The sequence below is a fragment of the Bos mutus genome, chromosome 28, assembly GCF_027580195.1.
Source record: "Bos mutus isolate GX-2022 chromosome 28, NWIPB_WYAK_1.1, whole genome shotgun sequence".
NCBI lineage: Eukaryota > Metazoa > Chordata > Mammalia > Artiodactyla > Bovidae > Bos > Bos mutus.
Window position 1 is genome coordinate 34,956,916 of NC_091644.1, and position 26,274 is coordinate 34,983,189.

Here is a 26,274-nt window from a genome sequence, read left to right on the forward strand (position 1 = left end):
TACAAGCTGGATTTAGAAAAGACAGAGGAATCAGAGGCCAAGATTTGTTGGATCAGAGAAAAATCAAGAGAGTTCTAGAAAAACTTCTACTTCTCCTTCATTGATTGCACTAAATCCTTTGACTGTGTGGACCAAAACAAACTGTGAAAAATTCTTAAAGATTTGAGAATACCAGACCACCTTACCTGCCTCCTGAGAAATCTGTATGCAGGTCAAGAAGCAACAGTTAGAACCAGAAATGAAACAACAGACTGGTTCATAATTGAGAATAGAGTTCCTCAAGGCTGTACATTGTCACCCTGCTTATTTGATTTATATGCAGAGTTCAGTTCAGTTCAATCACTCTGTGGTGTCCGACTCTTTGCAATCCCATGAAATGCAGCACACCAGGCCTTCCTGTCCATCACCAACTGCCAGAGTCTACCCAAACCCATGTCCATTGAGTCCATGATGCCATCCAACCCTCTCATCCTCTGTCATCCCCTTCTCCTCCTGCCCTCAATCTTTCCCAGCATCAGGGTCTTTTCCAATGAGTCTGCTCTTCACATCAAGTAGCCAAACCACTGGAGTTTCAGCTTCAACATCTGTCCTTTCAATGAATACCCAGGACTGATCTCCTTTAGGATGGACTGGTCGGATCTCCTTGCAGTCTAAGGGACTCTCAAGAGTCTTCTCTAACACCACAGTTCAAAAGCATCAATTCTTCAGCGCTCAGCTTTCTTTACCATCCAACTCTCACATCCATACATGACCACTGGAAAAACCATAGCCTTGACTAGATGGACCTTTGTTGACAAAGTAATGTCTCTGCTTTTTAATATGCTGTCTATGTTGGTCATATCTTTCTTTCCAAGGAGTAAGTGTCTTTTAATTTCATGGCTGCAATCACCATCTGCAATGATTTTGGAGCCCAGAAAAATAAAGTCAGACACTGTTTCCACTGTTTCCCCATCTATTTGCCATGAAGTAATAGAATCAGATGCCATGATCTTCGTTTTCTGAAGGTTGAGCTTTAAGCCAACTTTTTCACTCTCCTCTTTCACTTTCATCAAGAGGCTCTTTAGTTCTTCTTCACTTTCTGCCATAAGGGTGGTATCATCTGCATATCTGAGATTATTGATAGCTACGACCTTGTAAATGCAGTCCTCTGGGAGGACAAGCCTAGGAAGCCTGGGAAGTAAAGAGTGGAAAAACCCTCACTGGTTTGCGTCTATCATATCATTCCCAGGGAGCTCTAAACAACCACAATCCTATTACATTGTCTTGTGTCTATATTGAGATTTTTCTGATCATTCAGTAAAATAAAAAGGAATTCCCAGAAATAGTCTAGTTCAGATAATATTTACTTTGAGTTAGTTTTCAAAACTCCTTTATGTCCATTTACTCATTCACCTTTACATTAAACCTGTGCTTTTGAGAATGAAAGACAGGTCCACAGCCTCACAGCCAGTTGGATTCAGTTCTGTCTATTGACTGTTTGTTCTGTCTGCTTCTTCATGTTACCAAACACCTTCTCTTCACAAAGAGTTTTTTTCGAATATGTACCCTGATAAAAGGTGTGTGTGTTTCAGGTCCCAACTGGGACATGGCCATTGTTAGAAAACACAAAGCCAGGTTACTTCCACTGGAGGTTTGGGTTTTCTGGGAGTCTGGTTTGTAACTCTGTGGTAGGGCCCCAAATACAAACACTGTTCATATTTTTATTTAAAGTTTGGAGGAAGTAGAAAATACTTTCACTTTGTATGCAGCATGAATGACCCAGGAGACCAACTCTCTAGGATCCATAGCTGTCAGAAAACTAAACAAAATGCCTTTCTGTGCAGTGCAAGTATTTGCTTTAGATGTTCTGAGGAGTAGATGCTGCAGTCAGCAGTGATATTGTTTCACAGGGTTCAGCCAAAGTCAATAGGCTTTTTATTCCCAGAATATCTTAGCCCAAAGACATAACATCCTTTGAGAGACAGCCTCAGAAACTTGTCTGCTTGACTGCTTGCCGGCAGCTGCTCCTTCCTGACTATAAAGGAACTTTTCTGCAAAAGCAAGAAGGAACTAGGCCAGTAAGCTTAAACTATGGTCCCTTTAGCAAAATGTCATAGTGAATTTCTGATCCCTGATCATGAATTATATTTATGGAAAATCAAAAGTAAAAGCCAAGTAAGTCCTATCAATATATTCTGTATAATATATTTTTCCTTAGTATTTATAAATGGTTTTGTAATCTGTATTTGTAAATCTACAGTATAGAACGTCACTTCTGAGTATGCAGTCATATTCTGTATTTTCTTCCTGAGTATAAAGTATTTATGACTCTTCTTTTATAGGCTTCTCCTCATAGCGGTAGAGGTACTAGGGGCTCTAAATAAGTAGGAATGACTCATTGACTAAAGATTCTGATCTTGGGTTTCTTAAAACCACAAATAAAGACCCCTGTTTCTTTCTGTCTCTCTTATCCTGATAGATTGTAAAATAGCTACATTTTGCTCTGAGTAAGAATGAACTTAAGATCAGCTCCCCTGCCCCAACTCAACCTCCCATTCTTAGGTCTGCGAACACTAAATCTTCAGTCAGCCGTGAAATTGCACACAAATACTGTATGTATGTGTAAGTTTTACAAGGTTCTCCTCTTTTTCATTTCACAAAAGATTTTGAATAGAGAATTAAGAATACTCTGCTAGCCTTAGAACATTTTTTTTTTTTGAGATTTTTGTCAAGTCTTTACAGTGTTTCTTCTTCCCTCTGATTTGTGATATCCTGTACTGCAGCAGTTTTATAACCCATGATCCATTTTTCAAATGTGTCTTGGAAATAGAGTGATCATACAATAAACATTGCTCAGTGCCAGCCAAATAATCTTCAGTTTAGAACTTATTCCATTTCAGAATGATTGGTCACCATTTTTTAAGAAATAGATGATCCAATATTGACCCATAGAAAATGGTCCCCAGTCACGTTTCTAAATTCATAGGGATTACTTTAAAAATAAATTTAACTTTCCCCAACATTAGAATGCCTATCTAATGGCCATGACCTCCCTGAAGTCATCAAGGTAACAAAAACCAATCAAATTTATTGAGTCTTGATAAGTTTACCAATGAAGTTGCCATAGGTCAGTAAAAAAAAAAAAAAGAAAGAAAGCTTTGTACCATAATGCTTGTAATGCAGCCTGCCAGCAAAGGTATCTTGTTGTGCATGCTCCCCACAGCCTGTTCAGACTCTTAAGAACACATATAAAAAAGCCATAAAAGGGAACCGACAAACAGGGATCCTTGTGCCCTTGTTTGGAGGATTGCATCATCGGAATTTTCATCCAGGGATTTCTAAAAGTTCACAGAACCATTTAAAATCCTCCTTCTGGATTAGTTCTCCCAAATTTTTGATGCTAGACATACTGATCTGAGCCAGAGTATTCTCCATGAGAATAAGCAGAATTATCTAGTTCTTTGTCATGCAATGTGATAGCAGCTGGCTACATGTGGCTTTTGGGCACTTGAATATGGCTAGTTCTAATTAGGTGGTTTTGAGTGTAAAATACACAACAGATTTTGAAGATTTAATAGGGAAAATTTATAAAATATTTTACATTAATTACTTGCTGAAATGGTTATTTTTGGATGTATAACTTAAATATATTATTAAAATTAATTTCTCCTGTTATATTGACTTTTTTTAATACGGCTAGTAAAAAAATCTGGGAGGGATTGGGGGCAGGAGGAGAAGGGGACGACAGAGGATGAGATGGCTGGATGGCATCACTGACTCGATGGACGTGAGTCTGGGTGAACTCCGGGAGTTGGTGATGGACAGGAAGGCCTGGAGTGCTGTGATTCATGGGGTCGCGAAGAGTTGGACACGACTCAGCGACTGAACTGAACTGAGTAAAAAAATGTAAAAATCCATGTATGACTTACATTTATATTTCTATTGGTTTCTTCCAACTGCGCTTTTCTAGATCCTAAACAGCAAAATGATAAGGATTGTTTAAAGCTCTTTCTATAAACCAGGCCCATCCTCAACACAAAATGGAAACTAAAAGCATGCCAGGGTAAAAGGGACATGAAGAATAACATCTTACATTCACCAAGAATGCAAAATGTTAGGAAGCAAAATGGGAGGGAAATGTAAATCAAGCCAGTGAAACACAATAGAGAAAAAAGAAGTCTAAGTCCCAGTGACTCAGCAATCTAAATGTGATAAATGCAATTACTTAAGTGTTAGAAGAAAACAGGTGAATTTCACTGTAACCTCAGAGTAAAGGAAGGTTTTCTAATTATAACAAAAAGAAGGTTCATACACACACACACACACATACACACAGAGAAAAGGTTGAGAAGTTGACTATACAAACAAATTTTAAATACTTTATTTTGAATTGAAAAACAACATAAGCAAAGTAAAAAGACAAATTGGAAGCAAATATTTACAACATATATGACAGACTAATATCCCTACTACACAAATAGGAGCATTTAAAAATTAAGAAAACAAAACCCACAAATTCTAGAGAAAACATAGGAAACAGACTGGAACAGAGAAACAATCTGCCTGCCAGTGCAGGAGACATGGGTTTGATCCCTAGGTCAGGAAGAGCCCTTGGAGAAGGGAATGCAACCCACTTCAGTATTCTTGCTTGGGAAATCCCATGGACAGAGGAGCCTGGTGGGCTGCAGTCCATGGGGGCGTAAAGAGTTGGACATGATTTACTGATTAAACAACAATGCAAAAATGACACAAACATATGAAAAGCTGTTCCATCTCATACATAGTAAAAGAAGACAAAACCATATGATATATCATTTCTCATCATCAGATTGACAAAAATTCAAGGTCTTGACTATTCCTCTCTGTTATTAGAATGAAGAATGATGCACTCCATGTACTACTGAAGGGGATTACCAAAAATATGACCTCTATAGAGGGGAATTTGTCAACAATTTGTCCCAAAACCTACATTGACATTCACCCTAGAACACTCACTTATCTTGATGCTCAAGTTGTACCAGATTTGTCGAGAACTCATTCAAACTTGCCCTTGGGTCTTTTTGATTTGCTCCCATCACTTTCAGAGCACTATCTTACTTTCTGTCAGAAGACATTCAAATTACTTCACACCTTCCCTGTTCTAAGCCCAGAATCAGGCATTTTCCCAAGGAGATCTGGCTCTTCCTCTAAGAATTTGCTCTGAGATTATACCTCCAACAATATAAAAATACCTCCATAGAAGGTCATTTCTTGCAGCACTATTTATAATTATAAAATACTGGAAGCTATCTAAATGGGCAAGCATAAGAGAAATGTTAGGAAACTGCATCTGTAAAAAGGAATAAAAATATCTCTATGAAATGATGAGTGAGTTCCAGGATATGATTGAAGTGACAAGACCAAAGTGCTTTTTGCTAGGGATTCTTACTAAGTATGACTCACAGCCTGAAAATTTTAGTATATATGTTAGGGGAAGCACACTGACTGAAACCAGCCACCCTGGCCAGGCACCATAGTAACCATTTGCATGAGTTGTTTTACGACAGGCGGTAAGGCGGAACTAATAAGCCACTACCAACCGGAAGAGTTTGGGAAAGGTCATAAGGAGACACCACATGTCCTACCACCTCCCAGAATCCTTCTCTCTGGCATCCATCTTGGCTGAACAAGGTGTGCACGACCAGGAAGGACTCTGAGTCAGAAAGATTTGCTAAAGACTAATCTCATCACCATAAAACCTGAGGCTGGAAGCCATGTGGCAGAGCTGTTCTCCTGGGTTCCCTTACCCTACTGCTCTCCACCCAGGTGCCCTTTCCCAGTAAAATCTCTTGCTTTGTCAGCACATGTATCTCCTTGGACAATTCATTTCCAAGTGTTAGATAAGAGCCCAGTTTCAGGCCCTGGAAGGGGTCCCCCTTTCTGCAATATATATATTAAAATCAGAAGGGAAACAAGAAGGTATACATGTTCTTTTTAATTTTTCAAAAATAAATACAGGTGGAATCCACCAGAAAGTAATTTAAACTGGCTAATTATAAGGGATTTGAAAATAAAGTAAAAGAATTATGAAGTATGGAAAAGGGAAGGACCCTTGTCTGAGTCTATTTTCTTGTATAGTTTTGCTTTTTTCATATTAATGTTCAACATATTAAAAAATAACACTAAATCAACAAGAATCGGTGGAACCCTAGAACTGATGCATTGTTTCAAATGAGTAAGTCTACTGAGGGGAAAACAATAAATCCCATCCAAGTAAAATTGCATATTGTATTTTGGTTGTATCTGCCCTCATTCAAAGAAAGATAAAGAGCTGCAAACCAGTCTTGATCTGTTTGTTTATATTGTGGAGTTAATACAGGAATGACGATTCTGAAACTATTTTGTATGTATTGTAAGATTGAGTAAATAAATATGGATGTGGTTGGCAGTCAAGGTCTCACTGTGGAAGAAAAGGAGCTACAATTATGGAATGAGTTAGGCAGAAACACTATGGGATTCACAGTTCCATGTGCGTTTCTAATTCTGTCCTTTGAAAGAGCGCAGAAGCAAAGAGTACATCTAGGCCCCAGAAACTGGTTTCTAAATATCATTCTTAATGAAAAAGAATTAGCATCCTTGGAAAAATGAATGACTGTGGGGCTGGTGCCACAAATGGATAAGATAAGCATAGAACATCTTGTGTCACAGCTAAGGTGCTCCCCAATGGAAAAGGAACATGTCAGAAAGACACGAGCAAGCCTGGGAGTCTTGTTGGACAAATGCATAGCAATTTTATCATCAAAATAAATAAGGATATTAAGAGCTTATAATTTATTATATAAGTAAAGATCCATGAGTTTATACTGATAATAGGGATGATAGATTAGATAGATGATATATAAATAAATGATTGATGGGTAGGTAGATATGTAGATAATATGTAGATGACAGGTAGGTAGGTAGATAGGTAGGTAATAGGTAGATGTAAAGGGAAAGAAGGCTCTTTTTTATCCTCATGTATCAACTTATAAAAGAATGATGGATCAAAAAATTGTTATTTATCCTGTCATGGTAAAAACCAATTTAAGCAAGCATCATCAATAGTTGAGGGGGGCCAGTTTTGATAAGAAACAGAATATCATATAATTTCAAAGCATTTCCTTACAATATACTTATTATTGACAGAAAAAATTATGTAGTAGAGAAATGGGACAAAACTTTAACCAAATGCTCAAAGTTACCATCTCCAGTAAGGGCCACACATAAACCTATGCAATCTGAGGAGGACAAAATGTCACTCGTGCTGTGTTCTAATGAAACACAAATCTTGAGGAAACTTTGAAGAATCTGAAATGGAGAGATGTTATTTTATGGAGTTCTTCACAAATACCCATAATATGAGAGAAAAAGAAAAACTGTTGAATTGTTCTACATTAAATTATATTCAACAAAAATGACACCCAAATGCAATATAACTAGACTAGGAAAATGGGTACAGAAAGGACATAATTGGAACAATTGATGAAACCGAAACACTGACTAGTTGAAATATGGACTGTAGATGACATTAAAACATTGTACCAGGGTTAAATTTCCTGAGTTTACTAGCTGAACTATGGCTATGTAGGAGACTACTTGTTCTGAGGAAATACACATTGAAATATTATGGGGTAAAATGGAATGATTCATGTGACTTACTTCAAAGAGTTGAGAATTAAAATGTGTATTAAGAGAGGGAGAATGATAAAGCAGTGCTTGTTGTTCAGTCGCTCAGTCATGTCTGACTCTTTATGACCCCATGGACTGCAGCATGTGAGGTCTGCCTGTCCTTCACCATCTCCTGGAGCCTGCTCAAACTCATGCCCATTGAGTCAGTGATGCCATCCAACCATCTCATCCTCTGTCGTCCCCTTCTTCTCCTACCTACAATCTTTCCCAATATTAGGGTCTTTTCTAGTGAGTCAGCTCTTTGCATCAGGTGACCAAAGTATTAGAGCTTCAGCATCAGTCCTTCTAATTCAGGGTTAATTTCCTTTAGAATGGATTGGTTTGATCTCCTTGCAAGCCAGTTCAGTTCAGTTCAGTTCAGTCACTCAGTCATGTTCGACTCTTTGTGATCCCGTGAATTGCAGCACGCCAGGCCTCCCTGTCCATCACCAACTCCCGGAGTTCACTCAAACTCATGTCCATCGAGTCGGGATGCCATCCAGCCATCTCATCCTCTGTCGTCCCCTTCTCCTTCTGCCCCTAATCCCTCCCAGCATCAGAGTCTTTACCAATGAGTCATCTCTTCGCATGAGGTGGCCAAAGTACTGGAGTTTCAGCTTTAGCATCATTCCTTCCAAAGAACACCCAGGACTGATCTCCTTTAGAATGGACTGGTTGGATCTCCTTGCTGTCCAAGGGATGCACCTATGGACACCTTATCTTTGACAAAGGAGGCAAGAATATACAATGGAGAAAAGACAATCTCTTTAACAAGTGGTGCTGGGAAAACTGGTCAACCACTTGTAAAAGAATGAAACTAGAACACTTTATAACACCATACACAAAAATAAACTCAAAATGGATTAAAGATTTAAATGTAAGACCAAAAACTATAAAACTCTTAGAGGAGAACATAAGCAAAACACTCTCCAAGATACATCACAGCAGGATCCTCTATAACTCACCTCCCAGAATATTGGAAATAAAAGCAAAAATAAATAAATGGGAACTAATTAAAATTAAAAGCTTCTGCACAACAAAAGAAACTATAAGCAAGGTGAAAAGACAGCCTTCAGAATGGGAGAAAATAATAGCAAATGAAGCAACTGACAAACAACTAACCTCAAAAATATCCAAGCAACTCCTGCAGCTCAATTCCAGAAAAATAAACGACCCAATCAAAAAATGGGCCAAAGAACTAAATAGACATTTCTCCAAAGAAGATATACAGATGGTTAACAAACACATGAAAAGATGCTCAACGTCACTCATTATCAGAGAAATGCAAATCAAAACCACAATGAGGTACCATTTCACGCCAGTCAGAATGGCCATGATCCAAAAGTCTACAAGCAATAAGTGCTGGAAAGGGTGTGGAGAAAAGGAAACCCTCTTACACTGTTGGTGGGATTGCAAACTAGTACAGCCACTATGGAGAACAGTGTGGAGATTCCTTAAAAAACTGGAAATAGAACTGCCATACGACCCAGCAATCCCATTGCTGGGCATACACACCAAGGAAACCAGAATTGAAAGAGACACGTGTACCCCAATGTTCATCACAGCACTGTTTTTAATAGCCAGGATATGGAAGCAACCTAGAGGTCCATCAGCAGATGAATGGATAAGAAAGCTATGGTACATATACACAAAGGAGTATTACTCAGCCATTAAAAAGAATACATTTGAATCAGTTCTAATGAGGTGGATAAAACTGGAGCCAATTATACAGAGTGAAGTAAGCCAGAAAGAAAAACACCAATACAGTATACTAACGCATATATATGGAATTTAGAAAGATGGTAACGATAACCCTGTAAGCAAGACAGCAAAAGAGACATGGATTATAGAACAGTCTTTTGGACTCTGTGGGAGAGGGAGAGGGTGAGATGATTTAGGAGAATGGCATTGAAACACGTATAATATCATATAAGAAATGAATCACCGGTTCAGGCTCAATGCAGGATACAGGATTCTTGGGGCTTGTGCACTGGGATGACCCAGAGGGATAGTATGGGGAGGGAGGTGAGAGGGGGGTTCAGGATAGGGAACATGTGTACACCCATGGCAGATTCATGTTTATGTATGGCAAAACCAATACAATATTGTACAGTAATTAGCCTCCAATTAAAATAAATAAATTTAAAAAAAAAAAACGAGTCTTCTCCAACACCACAGTTCAAAAGCATCAATTCTTCGGCGCTCAGCTTTCTTCACAGTCCAACTCTCACATCCATTCATGACTACTGGAAAAACCATAGCCTTGACTAGATGGACCTTTGCAGGCCAAGGGACCCTCAAGAAGTCCTCTCCTGTCCAACACAACAGATCAAAAGCATCAGTTCTTTGGTGTGCAACCTTCTTTATCATCCAACTCTCACTCCATACATGACTAGTGGAAAAAGCATAGCTTTGACTATACAGACCTTTGTCAGCAAAGTATTATCTCTGCTTTTAAATATGCTGTTTAGGTTTGTCATAGCTTTGCTTCCAAGGAGCAAAAATCTTTTAATTTCATGGCTGCTGTCACCATCTGCAGTGATTTTGGAGTTCAAGAAAATAAAGTCTGTCACTGTTTCTATTGTTTCCCTATCTATTTGCCATGAAGTGATAGGACCAGATTCCATGATCTTAGTTTTTTGAATGTTGAGTTTTAAGCCAGTTTTTTCACCTTCACCAATTCATCAGCGTTGTTAATTTTAAATATATATGTATAAAGACATGCAGCAACATATTAAAAATTAGCTAAATTGGATAAAGAATATACAGGATACTTTGTACTGTTCTTGATTTTTTTCTGGAAATTTTAAATTATTTCCAGGTAAAAAGATTTTTAAAATGTCTTTGAAATAGATTTGTCAGATCAAAGAAGGAGGCAAATTATGTCCATTTCCCTGCTAGAACTCAGGAGCATGCAAGATTGTACAATTAAATGGCCATATGGACTTTCTAGGGAAAGACAAGTAGCTAATTTGGGAGATATCTGTGATTTCTCTTGAAAACAGACTCAGTATACATTCTGTGAGCTTGGGAGTGGCTGAGAAGAGGAAGATTCTCAATGGAAGGAGACATAGATCTTAGACTAGAAGATAATCATGCCAGCTGATATTTGACTGGCCAGGTGTATGAAGGGCAAAATCCACTTCCTCCCCTCACCCCACCTCTTCACTACCTCCATAACTACCCTATCCCTGTCAATACACAAGCCCTCCAAATCTACTGAGATTAGTCAGCCTTCTCCACAGGGGCCTCAGTATAAAACCGAAGTTGAATGTTGAATGTGTCTAAAAGAATTCCTAAGTTTTTACACTTGGTGAGATATATTTATACTTAACAAATAACATCCATCTCTTATCTTGACTCTGAAAACATGTATTTTAATAGCCTGAGTGATTTTTTTTTTTAAGCTAGATATAAGCATCCTTAACTTCTTCCTTCAAAGGGAGAATGTCTGCTGAAATTAGATCTGATTTCAGATTAGACCTAAAAAAAATCAGTACATATCAAAAATACATCCATCCTGACAACAACCAAAAAGCAATTATGTTCACATTTAACTTCAGCTTATTTGATACATGCAAGAACTACAAGAAAAATTCTCTGGCCAGCAAAGCCACTATTGGCTGGACCGCTCATTTCCAAAATCCATGGTGCCACATGATGCCTCTTGTGAACAGAATTTCTATTTCCTCTGCCTCTTAAAATGATCTCGAGGCCAGGAAATTTCCTGTGAGACAGTATAAAACAACTGCTCTGCCTGAGTCTCAGAGTAATGATGCCTTCTTATTCCCAGCTTCTGTGCCACCTCTGCTCATCACTCAAGAAGAAGTGGAAGGCTTGACAGATGCAAAGCAGTTATTCTTCTCTGCTACTCTCCTTTCAGTGATGCTCATGGGATGCCCTGAGGGGAGACCCTGAAAGTGATTTAATGTCCTCTGCAAGACAAGGGCTTCGTCAGCATCCACAGTGAGGTTGCTCTCATAACCAGGGTTACAAATTACTAACTGTCCAGTCTCAATAAAAGTTCATGCTTCCAAACTACTACCATCCTGATTAAAATGCCAGAATCTTTCTTTGTTTATTGTTTTATAGCTTAGTAAATCACTTCTCTACATAATTACATTTTAAACTCATGCTGTAATGTCCTCGTTAGAAAATTGTTGTTTAGTCTCTGTCATATTCGTGTGTATGTGTGTGTGTGTGAGATCCCGTGGACTGTAGCCCACCAGGCTCCTTTGTCCATGGAGTTTCCCAGGCAAGAACACTGAGGTAGGTGGCCATTTCCTTCTCCAAGGGATCTTGCTGACCAGGGGATCAAATCCGTGTCACCTGCATTGACAGATGGATTCTTTACCACTGAGCCCCATTAGAAAATATATTGGCCAAAATCCATGACTGGTAACCAGTGGAAAGAAACTCAAGATGTGACCTTCGTGTGCCCTGTCTAATATTGCTTCTCCTCAACCTAAATTTATATGTTTTTAAAAATTTTATTGGAGTATAGTTGATTTACAATATTGTGTTAGTTTTAGGTGTACAGCAAAGTGGATTTATGTCATATAGCCACTCATTTTTAGATTCTTTTCCTATGTAGATTATTATACAGTATTGGAAAGACTTCCTTATGCTACACAGTAGGTCCTTGTTGGCTGTCTATTTTACATATCAGTTCAGTTCAGTCGCTCAGTCGTGTCTGACTCTTTGTGACCCCATGAACCGCAGCACACCAGGCCTCCCTGTCCATCACAAACTCCCGGAGTTCACCCAGACTCACGTCCATCGTGTCATTGAGGCCATCCAGCCATCTCATCCTCTGTCGGCCTCTTCTCCTCCTGCCCCCAATCCCTCCCAGCATCAGAGTCTCTTCCAATGAGTCAACTCTTCGCATGAGGTGGCCAAAGTACTGGAGTTTCAGGTTTAGCATCATTCCTTCCAAAGAAATCCAAAGGCTGATCTTCAGAATGGACTGGTTGGATCTCCTTGCAGTCCAAGGGACTCTCAAGAGTCTTCTCCAACACCACGGTTCAAAAGCATCAATTCTTCGGCACTCAGCCTTCTTCACAGTCCAACTCTCACATCCATACATGACCACAGGAAAAACCATAACCTTGACTAGACGAATCTTTGTTGGCAAAGTAATGTCTCTGCTTTTGAATATGCTATCTAGGTTGGTCATAACTTTCCTTCCAAGGAGTAAGCGTCTTTTAATTTCATGGCTACAGTCACCATCTGCAGTGATTTTGGAGCCCCCCAAAAATAAAGTCTGACACTGTTTCCACTGTTTCCCCATCTATTTCCCATGAAGTGGTGGGACCAGATGCCATGATCTTCGTTTTCTGAATGTTGAGCTTTAAGACAACTTTTTCACTCTCCTCTTTCACTTTCATCAAGAGGCTTTTGAGTTCTTCTTCACTTTCTGCCATAAGGGTGGTGTCATTTGCATTTCTGAGGTTATTGATATTTCTCCCAGCAATCTTGATTCCAGCTTGTGCTTCTTCCAGCCCAGCGTTTCTCATGATGTACTCTGCATATAAGTTAAATAAGCAGAGTGACAATATACAGTCTTGATGTACTCCTTTTCCTATTTGAAACCAGTGTGTTGTTCCCTGTCCAGTTCTAACTGTTGCTTCCTGACCTGCATACAAATTTCTCAAGAGGCAGGTCAGGGGGTCTGGTATTCCCATCTCTTGAAGAATTTTCCACAGTTTATTGTGATCCACACAGTCAAAGGCTTTGGCATAGTCAATAAAGCAGAAATAGATGTTTTTCTGGAACTCTCTTGCTTTTTCCATGATGCAGTGGACGTTGGCAATTTGATCTCTGGTTCCTCTGCCTTTTCTAAAACCAGCTTGAACATCAGGAAGTTCACGGTTCACATATTGCTGAAGCCTGGCTTGGAGAATTTTGAGCCTTACTTTACTAGCGTGTGAGAAGAGTGCAATTGTGCAGTAGTTTGAGCATTCTTTGCCATTGCCTTTCTTTGGGATTGGGATGAAAACTGACCTTTTCTGGTCCTGTGGCCACTGCTGAGTTTTCCAAATTTGCTGGCATATTGAGTGCAGCATTTTCCCAGCATCATCTTTCAGGATTTGAAATAGCTCAACTGGTATTCCATCACCTCCACTAGCTTTGTTCATAGTGATGCTTTCTAAGGCCCACTTGACTTCACATTCCAGGATGTCTGGCTCTAGGTCAGTGATCACACCATCGTGATTGGCCAAAAGGAGCTACCATGCATCTGAGGTCAAGGGCAGCGACGAGAGGAGTTACCCCGTGTCCGAGGTCAGGGGTGGCGGCCCAGAGGAGCTACCCCACGCCCCCAAGCCCGAGGCCAGGGTCGGCAGCCAGTAGGAGCAACTCCAAGCCTGAGGCCAGGGGCGGCAGCCGGGAGGACCAACCCCACATCCAAGGAGCCATGGCTGAGCGGGCGCAGGAGGGCCTAGAGGAGCTATCCCACGTTGAAGGTCAGGAAGGGCGGCAGTGAGGAGATACCCCTCATCCAAGGTAAGGAGCAGCGGCTGAGCTTTGCTAGAGCAGCCGTGAAGAGATACCCCATGCCTAAGGTAAGAGAAACCCAAGTAAGACGGTAGGTGTTGCAAGAGTTTATCAGAGGGCAGACACACTGAAACCATACTCACAGAAAACTAGTCAATCTAATCACACTAGGACCACAGCCTTGTCTGACTCAATGGAACTAAGCCAAGGCCATGGGGCAACCCAAGACAGGTGGGTCATGGTGGAGAGATCTGACAGAATGTGGTCCACTGGAGAAAGGAATGGCAAACCACTTCAGTATTCTTGCCTTGAGAACCCCATGAACAGCATGAAAAGTCCAAATGATAGGACACTGAAAGAGGAACTTCCCAGGTCAGTAGGTGCCCAATATGCTACTGGAGATCAGTGGAGAAATTTTACGTATAGTAGTGTGTATATGTCAATCCCAGTCTCACAACTTATCCCTCCCTGCTCCCATTCATCCCCAGAAACCATAAGTTTGTTTCTACACCTGGAACCCTGTTTCTGTTTTGTAAATAGGTTCCACATATAAGTGATATCACATGATATTTGTCTTTCTCTGTCTGGCTTACTTCACTCAGTACAACAAGACAATCACTAGGTCCATCCATATTGCTGCAGATGTCATTATTTTGTTATTTTTATGGCTGAGTAATATTTCATTGTATGTATGTACTACATCTTTATCCATTCTTCTATGGAAGGACATTTAATTTGCTTCTATGTCCTGGCTGTTGTACATAGTACTTCAGTGAACATTGGGGTGAATCTATACTTCTGAATTATGTTTTTCTCCAGATATACACCCAGGAGTGGGATAGCTGAATCATATAGTAGCTCTATTTTTAGCTTTTTAAGGAACCTCCATACTGTTCTCCATAGTAGCTGTACCAATTTGCATTGCCACAAACCCTGAACATCCCTCCAGCATTTATTGTTTGTAGATTTTTTGATGATGGCCCTTCTGACCAGTGTGAAGTGGTACCTCATTTGTAGTTTGGGTTTGTATTCCTCTAATAATTAGTGGTATTGAGCATCTTTTCATGTGCTTTGGGGCCATCTGTATGTCTTCTTTGGATAGATGTTTACTTAGATCTGCCTCCATTTTTTATTGTGTTGTTTGCTTTTTTGTTATTGAGCTGGAGTTATTTACATATTTTGGAGACTAATTCCTTGTCAGTCACTTCATTTGTAAATATTTGCAATGTAAATGGGTTAAATGCTCCAACCAAAGGACATAAATTGGCTGAATGGATACAAACGTAAGACCTATATATATACCATCTACAAGAGTCCCACTTCATACCTAGGGACACATATAGACTGAAAGTGAAGGAAGAGAAAAAGATACTCCATGCCAATGGAAATCAAAAGAAAATAATTACAAGAGACAGGAAGGATACCATATAATGATCAAGGGATTAATCCAGTGAGATATAACAGTTGTAAATAGATATGCACCCAACATAGGAACACCTCAATATATAAGGCAAAAGCTACCAGCCATAAAAAGAGAAACTGACAGTAATACAATTCTCAACCCAAATTTAAATGCATGGTGTGATCTTTAATTTTATGTATTGATTTAATTGGGATTTTGGGTACTCGGATAATTGGTCAGACATTGTCTTAAGTGTATCTTTGAGGGTGTTTTGTGATGGATTTAGTATTTAAATGACTAAACTAAATTGCTCACCCTTAGGTGGGCGGGCCCTATCCACTACAGTATTCTTGCCAGGGAAATCCCACAGACAGAGGGGCCTAGTGGGCTATAGTCTATGTCAAGATGTGCATACATCTCCCAAACAAGGGGAGATTCCCCCTACCTTATTGTTTTTGAGCTTGGTCATTGTTTTTTTCCCTCAACTGAACTCAACTGAAACTTCAGCTATTCCTGGTCTCTTTGCCAGCCTTTGGTCTTAAATTATACTACTGACTCAAGCTTTGGGGCTTGAAGTAGATTGTATACCATCAACTCTCCTGGGTCTCCAGCTTGCTATCTTGCTCTGTAGCTCTTGAGACTTCTTAGCTTTCATAATCACATGACCTAATTCCTTATTAAATCATAAGAAATATGTATAAATCCCTTGATCATTATGTGGTATCCTTCCTGTCTCTTGAACTGTTTTCTTTTGATTTCCATTGGCATGGAGTATCTTTTTCTCTTCTTTCACTTTCAATCTATATGTGTCCCTAGGTATGAACTGGGTCTCTTATAGACGGCATATATACAGGTCTTGCTTTTGTATCCATTCAACCAATTTATGTTCTTTGGTTGGAGCATCTTTGGTTGGAGAAGACTCTTGAGAGTCCCTTGGACTGCAAGGAAATCAAACCAGTAAACTAAAGGAAATCAACTCTGAATATTCATTGGAAGGACTGATGCTACAACTCAAGTCCAAATACTTGGCCACCTGATGCGAAGAGCTGACTCATTAGAAAAGACCTTGATGTTGGGAAAGATTGAAAGCAGGAGGAGAAGGGGATGACAGAAGAAGAGATGACTGGATGGCATCACCAACTCAATGGACATGAGTTTGAGCAAGATCTGGGAGATGGTGAAGGATAGGAAAGCCTGGGGTGCTGAAGTCCATGGGGTCGCAAAAAGAGTAGGACCCGACTGAGCAACTGAAAAACAAGAATAATTGATATAGATATACATATCCTATGGGTTCTTTTCCATGGAGAACCCTAATAGACATAAGGTTAGTTTGGAAAGTTTTAACAAATTTGATAGAGTTTGCTGTTTGGAGGTTGTAATCCATTATCTGTGGCCTTCTCTGTTTTTGTAACTTGTGAAGAACTACTGGCTTGCTGTCTCTTGCCAATGAGAGAGAGGTCACTGTGCTTTATGTCATGTTCTGAACACTGGGACTCCATTTAGAGCCAACTGCTTGGTTATCTTAGAGAAGGATGACTTCCAAAATGCTCTGGTTTGCTTCTGATTTCTTGGGTTATGCATTTGTAGTAGCCTAACAGAATTCACTACAAACAAAGCTAGTGGAGGTGATGGAATTCCAGTTGAGCTATTTTAAATCCTGAAAGATTATGCTATTAAAGTGCTGCACTCAATATGCCAGAAAATTTGGAAAACCCAGCAGTGGCCACAGAACTGGAAAAGGTCAGTTTTCATTCCAATCCCAAAGAAAGGCAATACCAAAGAATGCTCAAACTACCATACAATTGCACTCATCTCACATGCTAGTAAAGTAATGCTCAAAATTCTCCAAGCCAGGCTTCAGCAATATGTGAACCATGAACTTCCAGATGTCCAAGCTGGTTTTAGAAAAGGCAGAGGAACCAGAGATCAAATTGCCAACATCCGCTGGATCATGGAAAAAGCAAGAGAGTTCCAGATAAACATCTATTTCTGCTTTATTGACTACGCCAAAGCCTTTGACTGTGTAGATCACAATAAACTGTGGAAAATCCTGAAAGAGATGGGAATAGCAGACCACCTGATCTGCCTTTAGAGAAATCTGTATGCAGGTCAGGAAGCAACAGTTAGAACTGGACATAGAACAGCAGACTGGTTCCAAATAGGAAAAGGAGTACGTCAAGGCTGTATATTGTCACTCTGCTTATTTAACTTATATGCAGAGTACATAATGAGAAACGCTGGACTGGGAGAAACACAAGCTGGAATCAAGATTGCTGGGAGAAATACCAATAACCTCAGATATGCAGATGACACCACCCTTATGGCAGAAAGTGAAGAGGAACTCAAAAGCCTATTGATGAAAGTGAAAGAGGAGAGTGAAAAAGTTGGCTTAAAGCTCAACATTCAGTAAACGAAGATCATGGCATCTGGTCCCATCACTTCATAGGAAATAGATGGGGAAACAGTGGAAACAGTGTCAGACTTTATTTTTTGGGGCTCCAAGATCACTGCAGGTGGTGACTGCAGCCATGAAATTCAAAGATGCTTACTCCTTGAAAGGAAAGTTATGACCAACCTAGATAGCATATTCAAAAGCAGAGACATTACTTTGCCAACAAAGGTTCGTCTAGTCAAGGCTATGGTTCTTCCTGTGGTCATGTATGGATGTGAGAGTTGGACTGTGAAGAAGGCTGAGTGCCGAAGAATTGATGCTTTTGAACCGTGGTGTTGGAGAAGACTCTTGAGAGTCCCTTGGCCTGCAAGGAGATCCAACCAGTCCATTCTGAAGGAGATCAGCCTTTGGATTTCTTTGGAAGGAATGATGCTAAAGCTGAAGCTCCAGTACTTTGGCCACCTCATGCGAAGAGTTGACTCATTGGAAGAGACTCTGATGCTGGGAGGGATTTGGGGCAGGAGGAGAAGGGGACGCCAGAGGATGAGATGGCTGGATGGCATCACTGACTCAATGGACGTGAGTTTGAGTGAACTCCGGGAGTTGGTGATGAACAGGGAGGCCTGGCATGCTGCGTTTCATGGGGTTGCAAAGAGTCAGACACGACTGAGCGACTGAAATGAACTGAACTGAACAGAATTCACATCTATTGGAAATATTGAGAAGATGTAACTACCAGCTGACCCACAGGTTGGATGCCAGTGATCAGAGGCTCTTCATCCCTTCTCCTGTGCTTGAAATGTATGTTCGGCCCATGATACTGCTGGCTGGAGCTGTTTCAAGGATGTAACCTTGATAGAGTAATGTGTGTTGACACCTTCTGGTCTGAATACGTGACTGAACCCAATTAAGGCCTCTATAAACCTTTAAAATTCTGGTGGGAAAGTGTAGAGATCTCCTCGTTTTGTGGCTGCCCAAGACAAACATCATACGTGTAAGTTCCCTTGCTTGTTATGCCTACCACCTACCAGCCTAGAGTTATCTGCCTCTCTTCTTGCCCTCTATGTACAGAAGCCAGTTTGCAAACCAACAAGATCACCTTGTAAATTTATTTTCTTTTACCCATTAATATTTCCTTCAGGATGGGAAACACCCAGACACCACATAGGGCTACAGAGCCTGAGAAACTGAAGTTCTGACACCAACCCCCTCCACTTATCAGCTATGTGAACTTGGTACATTTCTCTAATTGAGATTTAGTTTCCTCATATGTGTTATAGTGATCAATAATTCACAGAATTATTGCAAAAACTAAGTGGAACAACTGGGGTAAAATGCCTGGCATCTTAAGCAAACAATGAACATTAGTTTCTTTCCTTTCTCTGTAGTACTTTTGGCCAAGTTTAGGGTAACTTCATTAAAAATGTTATTTTAAGTCACTAAGTTTTGGGAGGTCTTCCCTCATAGTTCAGTTGGTAGAGAATCCACCTGCAATGCAGGAGACCCCGGTTTGATTCCTTGGTCAGGAAGATCCCCTGGAGAAGGGATAGGCTACCCTCTCCAGTATTCTCAGGCTTCTTGTGGCTCAGCTGGTAAAGAATCTGCCTGCAATGCAGGAGACCTGGGTTCAATCCCTGGGTTGAGAAGATCCCCTGGAGAAGGGAAAGGCTACCTACTCCAGTGTTCTGGCCTGGAGAATTCCATGGACTATATAGTCCATGGGGTCGTAAAGAGTCAGACACGACTGAGCTACTTTCATTTTAAAGTTTTGGAATGAATGGTTATGCATCAAAAGATAATCATCTTTTCTGTTTTTTATCCTCTCTGATATAGTCATTAAAAAAAAAAAAAACAAGCATTGTAAGTAATGATCAGTTTCCCACTTACATCACTCTTCAAACTCCACATGAAGAATTTCTTCCCCACACATCTGTAAGTAGAGCTTACCGAAGGCTGTAGGCCCAGTTTTGAGCCTAAATGATAGCATAAACCCTAGAATAGTTACACAAATGGCCAGCATTAATTCAGACTTAACACTGGTCTTCCCTTCATTCAGGACCTTTGCTTCTTCAAGCTCCTAGTTTGTACCCTGAAACTGATCCTTGACCGAATCAGTTTAATTTCCTAAATACCTACCTATGCCAAGAACTGTGCCCAAGAGGTAGAGGCACAAAGGGGATTAGGACACAGCCTTGCTCTTGAGAAGGAGCAGTGTCAGCAGAGTAAAGTAAACAAGAAAGTATCACCTAGTAGAAGGCAGTATCTAACTGGAAGCTCAGTTCTTTACCAACACATATTTGCCTGGTTGCCTGAGACTGCCCAGCATCTCAGCAAACTAAGCTCTACTTTTGGTGAATCTACAGTTTGACTTGTTCATGTTGCTGATCTGCCTGCTTGAGCCTCCTTGCTCTTGCTTCTTTAGAGTTACAAACTGCCCTCTTGTCCCTGCTTATTAGAGGCCCATGGTCCTTTGGCTAAGGTAATTAGCACATCTACTCCCCTCCTCAAGGTGTTTTTGTTTATTTCAGACCTACCTCTGGATTCACATTCCTGTCAACCACCCCCGATCCCATCCCTGCCCCTGCTCTGTGGTATGACCCAACCCATATGTCTACCTGGGTATCTGATGACACTGTTCACTGACAACTGGGTCCTGTCCTATTAAGTCTCCTCTTAGTGCTACTTGTCAGCATGGGCTTTGGACTTTCCACCACTAACCTATTCAGTGATCTTGACTAGTTAGCCTCTTCCTACTATTTTCTGTACTCTATTCCATTGCTTTCCCTGCTTTAAACACCTTTGTGTGTATGGGTGCATGCTCAGATGCTTAGTTGTGTGATTCTTTGTGACCCCCTGGACTATAGCCCACCAGGCTTCTCTGACCATGGCATTTTTCCAGCAAGAATACTGAAGTGGGTTGCCCTTTCTTCTTCTGGATGATCTTCCTGACCCAGGGATTGAACCTGTGTCTCCCAAATTGGCAGGTGTATTCTTTGCCACTGAACCACCGGGGAAACCGTTAAACACCCTCTGTATCTGCGTGCATGCGCAGTCGTGTCCAACTCTTTGTGACCCCATGGGCTGTAGTCTGCCAAGCTCCTCTGTCCATGGGATTCTCCAGGCAAGAATACTGGAATAATGTGCCTTACCTATCTCATAACTAATTTAATTATTGTAAATGTCCAAACTAGAAATTTTAAACCCAACATGAATCAGAAAAGAATAACTTAATCAGCCTATATTGGTCAAAATCACTCTTTAGGCTGTTATTCATAAGAGAACAAATAATTTTAATTAAGAAGAGAACATTTTAAAAGATTCTTAATAACAAGAAGTTTGATGCAGGAGAGTCATCATTTCAATGACACATTCTTTTGGAAATATGTTAAAGGATGACTGGTAGGTGGGGAGAGTCTAGAACCGGGTTCCATGTTCCTGCTACCTTTCACCCTTGTGGTGAAACTCTGGAAAGAGTTGTTAATTCACTGCCTCAGAATCTCAGGCCTCATCCTTCCCCTCCTCTGGGCAGCCTGATTAAGGCAAAGGCAGGCGACAAAGCCCAGGCAACTAGCTGAGTGTCTCCTACTGGGGCAAGCAACCAACAAAAATAAAAAGATCCAATAGGAAAACTGGGACACTGAAACCCTCTGCAGAACTTGGGCTGTTCAGCTGGGGATCACTGTGCCCTGGAAACTCCACCATCAATTATCCTCACCCTGTGTAACCTCATTTTTCTCCTAGCAGCCTATGTAAATAAAGTAAAATCTTCCCTGAAGGCAAAACTAATGGCTACCCATTAACATGAAACTGTTTGTCCTACACAAATAGTGGACAGAGTAGGTCTATAATTCCACAGGAAATGACCGATATTTTCTAAACAACTGAGGTGCTAGTAAGATCATTATGGGACTGCACTTAATAATTCTAAATGTTAAATGTAGCCCAGGCTCCCTTGAAACCAATTTGAATTGGCAAGGAAAATAATGTCAGGATTGGAAGTGATTGGTGCATATCATGCATAACTTCTGTGGATAGATGAATAAAATATCTGCCAGGACTTGGGCACTAGCTAGATATGAGGCACGAGAGGGAAAAAAAAATACTGTAGTGCAAATAGGAACCAGTATTGCTAGGAAGATGGCAAATTTTGTTGCTGTTGTTCAGTTTCTCAGCTGGATCCAACTCTTTTCAACCCCATAGACCGCAGCACGCCAGGCTTTCCTTATCCTTCACAATCTCCCAGAGCTTGCTAAAACTCATGTCCATCGAGTCGGTGATGCCATCCAACCATCTCATCCTCTGTCGTCCTCTTCTCCTCCTGCCTTCAATCTTTCCCAGCATCAGGGTCTTTTCTAATGAGTCAGCTCTTCGCATCAGGTGGCCAAAGTATTGGCCACTTCAACATCAGTCCTTTCAAGGAGCAAGCGTCTTTTAATTCCATGGCTGCAGTCACCATCCACAGTGATTCTGGAGCCCAAGAAAATAAAGTCTGTCACTATTTCCATTGTTTCCCCATCTATTTGCCATGAAGTGATGGGACTGGATGCCATGATCTTAATTTTTTGAAAGTTGAGTTTTAAGCCAGGTTTTCACTCTCCTCTTTCACCTTCATCAAGAGTCTCTTTAGTTCTTCACTTTCTGCCACAAGGGTGGTGTCATCTGCATATCTGAAGTTATTGGTATTTCTCCCGGCAATCTGGATTCCAGCTTGTACTTCATCCAGCCTGGTATTTTGCATGATGTACTCTGCATAAAATTTAAATAAGCAGGGTGACAATATATAACCTTGATGTACTCCTTTTCCAATTTTGAACCAGTCCATTGTTCCATCTCCGGATCTAACTGTTGCTTCTTGACCTGCATACTGGTTTCTCAGTAGGCAGGCAAGGTGGCCTGGTATTCCCCGACAGCTTGTTGTGATCCAAACAGTCAGACTTTAGCATAGTCAGTGAAGCAAAAGTAGATGTTTTTCTGGAACTCTCTTGCTTTTTCTATGATCCAAGGGATGTTGGCAATTTGATCTCTGGTTCCTCTGCCTTTTCTAAATCCAGCTTGAACATCTGGAAGCTCTCTACTCAAATACTATTGAAGCCTAGCTTGGAGGATTTTGAGCATTACTTTGCTAACATGTGAAATGAGTGCAATTATGCAGTACTTTGAACCAAATTTGGCTTGTAGTATAAGCCAGATCTTAGTTGCTCTTAAAAAAACTGATGAGAGCAGACCTTAATTCAAATCCATGGCCAGGACTGTCCACAGCCTCCCCCACTATCTTCACTAGTTTCTCTGGCTCAGTTGCATACAACTGTCTCTTCCCTGCCCCTCCTGTGCCACAGAGTTGGATGTTTGTGCTTGCCTTCATCAGCTCCACAAGAAATGCTTTAGATGTACTGATGATGTGGGTTTCACAGGAAGGCATGAAACTGGCCATCGCTGTGGCTCCCCATCCACCGACTTTCTCTTTCTCTGTTATCATGCATCCCTCCCTCCTGAAGCATCTGAGGAGCTGTATCATTACTATATGCTGGTCAGCTGTACACACTCCTAGATTTTAGGAGTTGGTAGATGTCTCCTATTTTACACCAAGTAATCAACAAGGAAACTTTACAAATATATATACTTCCTTCACTGAAATATATAGTGGTGTAATTTTTTTCTTCACCCTATTGAACTATATATATATATATATATATATATATATATATATATAATATATGTGTATGTGTGTATTTCCTTCATCTTTGGACTGTGTTGAAATTCCATTTATATTCTAAATTTTCTCTTCTTTATTATTGCTGCTGCTGTTAGTACTAATACTAGTATTTCTTCTACTCAATTAACATTGTTAACAGCTTTATTGAGATATGGTGATAGTGTTAGTTGCTCAGTCGTGTCTGACTTTTTGCAACCCTATGGTCTATAGTGCACCAGACTCCTCTGTCCATGAGATTCTCCAGGCAAGAATACTGGATTGCCATTTTCTTCTCCAGAGAATCTTCCCAACCTAGGGATTGAATCCAGGTCTCCTGCTTTTCAGGCAGATTCTTCACCATCTGAGTCACCAAGAAAGCTCTTATTGAGGTATAATTGATACATAAATAACTGTACATACTTAATTTGTACAGTTTGATGAATTTGGACATATGCAAACACCCATGATCCCATCACCACAATCAGGCAATAGATGTATCTCATCACCTCCCAAGGTTTCCTTGTGTTCTTTTGTATTTGTTTGCTTTGTGATGAGAACACTTAACATGAGATCTACCCTCCCAGCAAAATTTTAAGTGTACACTTCAGTGTGTTGTGGGGCCTCCCTCGTGACTCCCTGTTAAAGAGTCTGCCTGCCAATGTAGGAGACTAGGATTTGATCTCTGGATTGGGAAGATCTCCTGGATAAGGAAATGGCAACCCACTCCAATATTCTTTCCTGGGAAATCTCATGGACAGAGGAACCTGGTGGGCTACAGTCCATAGGGTTGCAAAAGAGTCAGACATGACTTAGTGACTAAACAACAACTGTATTTTAACTACAGGCATTGTATTGTAGAGCAAATCTCTAGAACAAATCATCTAGCACAACTAAAACTTTATACCTATTTGAATAATAACTTTGTATTTCCACTCAACCCCTGACAACACTGTTATATTCTCTGTTTTTAATAGTTTGACCATTTCACATACCTCAGGTCTGGGAAATCATCCAGTGTTTATCCTTCTGTGACTGATTTCACTTAGCATAAGGTCTTCCAGGATCAACCTTGTTGTCAAAAATGGCAGAATTATCAGGGGGATGCAAATCAGAACTACAATGAGATATCAACTCAGATCTGTTAGCATGGCTATGATTTTTTTTAAAAGATAAGTATTGGAAAGGTTGTGGAGAAATTAAAACCATTGTACATTGTTGGTAAGAATGTAAATTGGTACAGCCACATAAAATTTCCTAAAAAAAATTAGAAACAGACCTACCGTATTATCCAGCAATCCCATTTCAGGTTATATACTGAACAGAACTGAAATTAGAATCTTTAAGAACACCCAGGGCTGATCTCCTTTAGAATGGACTGGTTGGATCTCCTTGCAGTCCAAGGGACTCTCAAGAGTCTTCTCCAACACCACAGGTCAAAACCATCAATTCTTTGGTGCTCAGCTTTCTTCATAGTCCAACTCTCACATCCATACATGACCACAGGAAAAACCACAGCCGTGACTAGACAGACCTTTGTTGGCAAAGTAATGTCTCTGCTTTTGAATATGCTATCTAGGTTGGTCATAACTTTTCTTCCAAGTAGTAAGAGTCTTTTAATTTCATGGCTGCAGTCACCATCTGCAGTGATTTTGGAGCCCCAAAAAAATGAACTCTAACACTGTTTCCTCATCTATTTCCCATGAAGTGATGGGACCAGATGCCATGATCTTTGTTTTCTGAATGTTGAGTTTTAAGCCAACTTTTTCACTCTCCTCTTTCACCTTCATCAAGAGGCTTTTTAGTTCCTCTTCACTTTCTGCCATAAGGGTGGTGTCATCTGCATATCTGAGGTTATTAATATTTCTCCCAACAATCTTGATTCCAGCTTGTGCTTCTTCCAGCCCAGCGTTTCTCATGATGTATTCTGCATATAAGTTAAATAAGCAGGGTGACAATATACAGCCTTGACGTACTCCTTTTCCTATTTGGAACCCGTCTGTTGTTCCATGTCCAGTTCTAACTGTTGCTTCCTGACCTGCATACAAATTTCTCAAGAGGCAGGTCAGGGGGTCTGGTATTCCCATCTCTTTCAGAGTTTTCCACAGTATATTGTGATCCACATAGTCAAAGGCTTTGGCATAGTCAATAAAGCAGAAATAGATGATTTTCTGGAACTCTCTTGCTTTTTCCATGATCCAGCAGATGTTGGCAATTTGATCTCTGGTTCTTCTGCTTTTCTAAAACCAGCTTGAATAACTGGAATTTCACGGTTCATGTATTGCTGAAGCCTGGCTTGGAGAATTTTGAGCATTACTTTACTAGCATGTGAGATAAGTGCAATTGTGCGGTAGTTTGAACATTCTTTGGCATTGCCTTTCTTTGGGATTGGAATAAAAACTGACCTTTTCCAGTCCTGTGGCCACTGCTGAGTTTTCCAAATTTGCTGGCATATTGAGTGAAGCACTTTCACAGCATCATCTTTCAGGATTTAAAATAGCTCAACTGGAATTCCGTCACCTAATGATGCTAAAGCTGAAACTCCAGTACTTTGGCCACCTCATGCAAAGAGTTGACTCATTGGAAAAGACTCTGATGCTGGGAGGGGTTGGGGGCAGAAGGAGAAGGAGA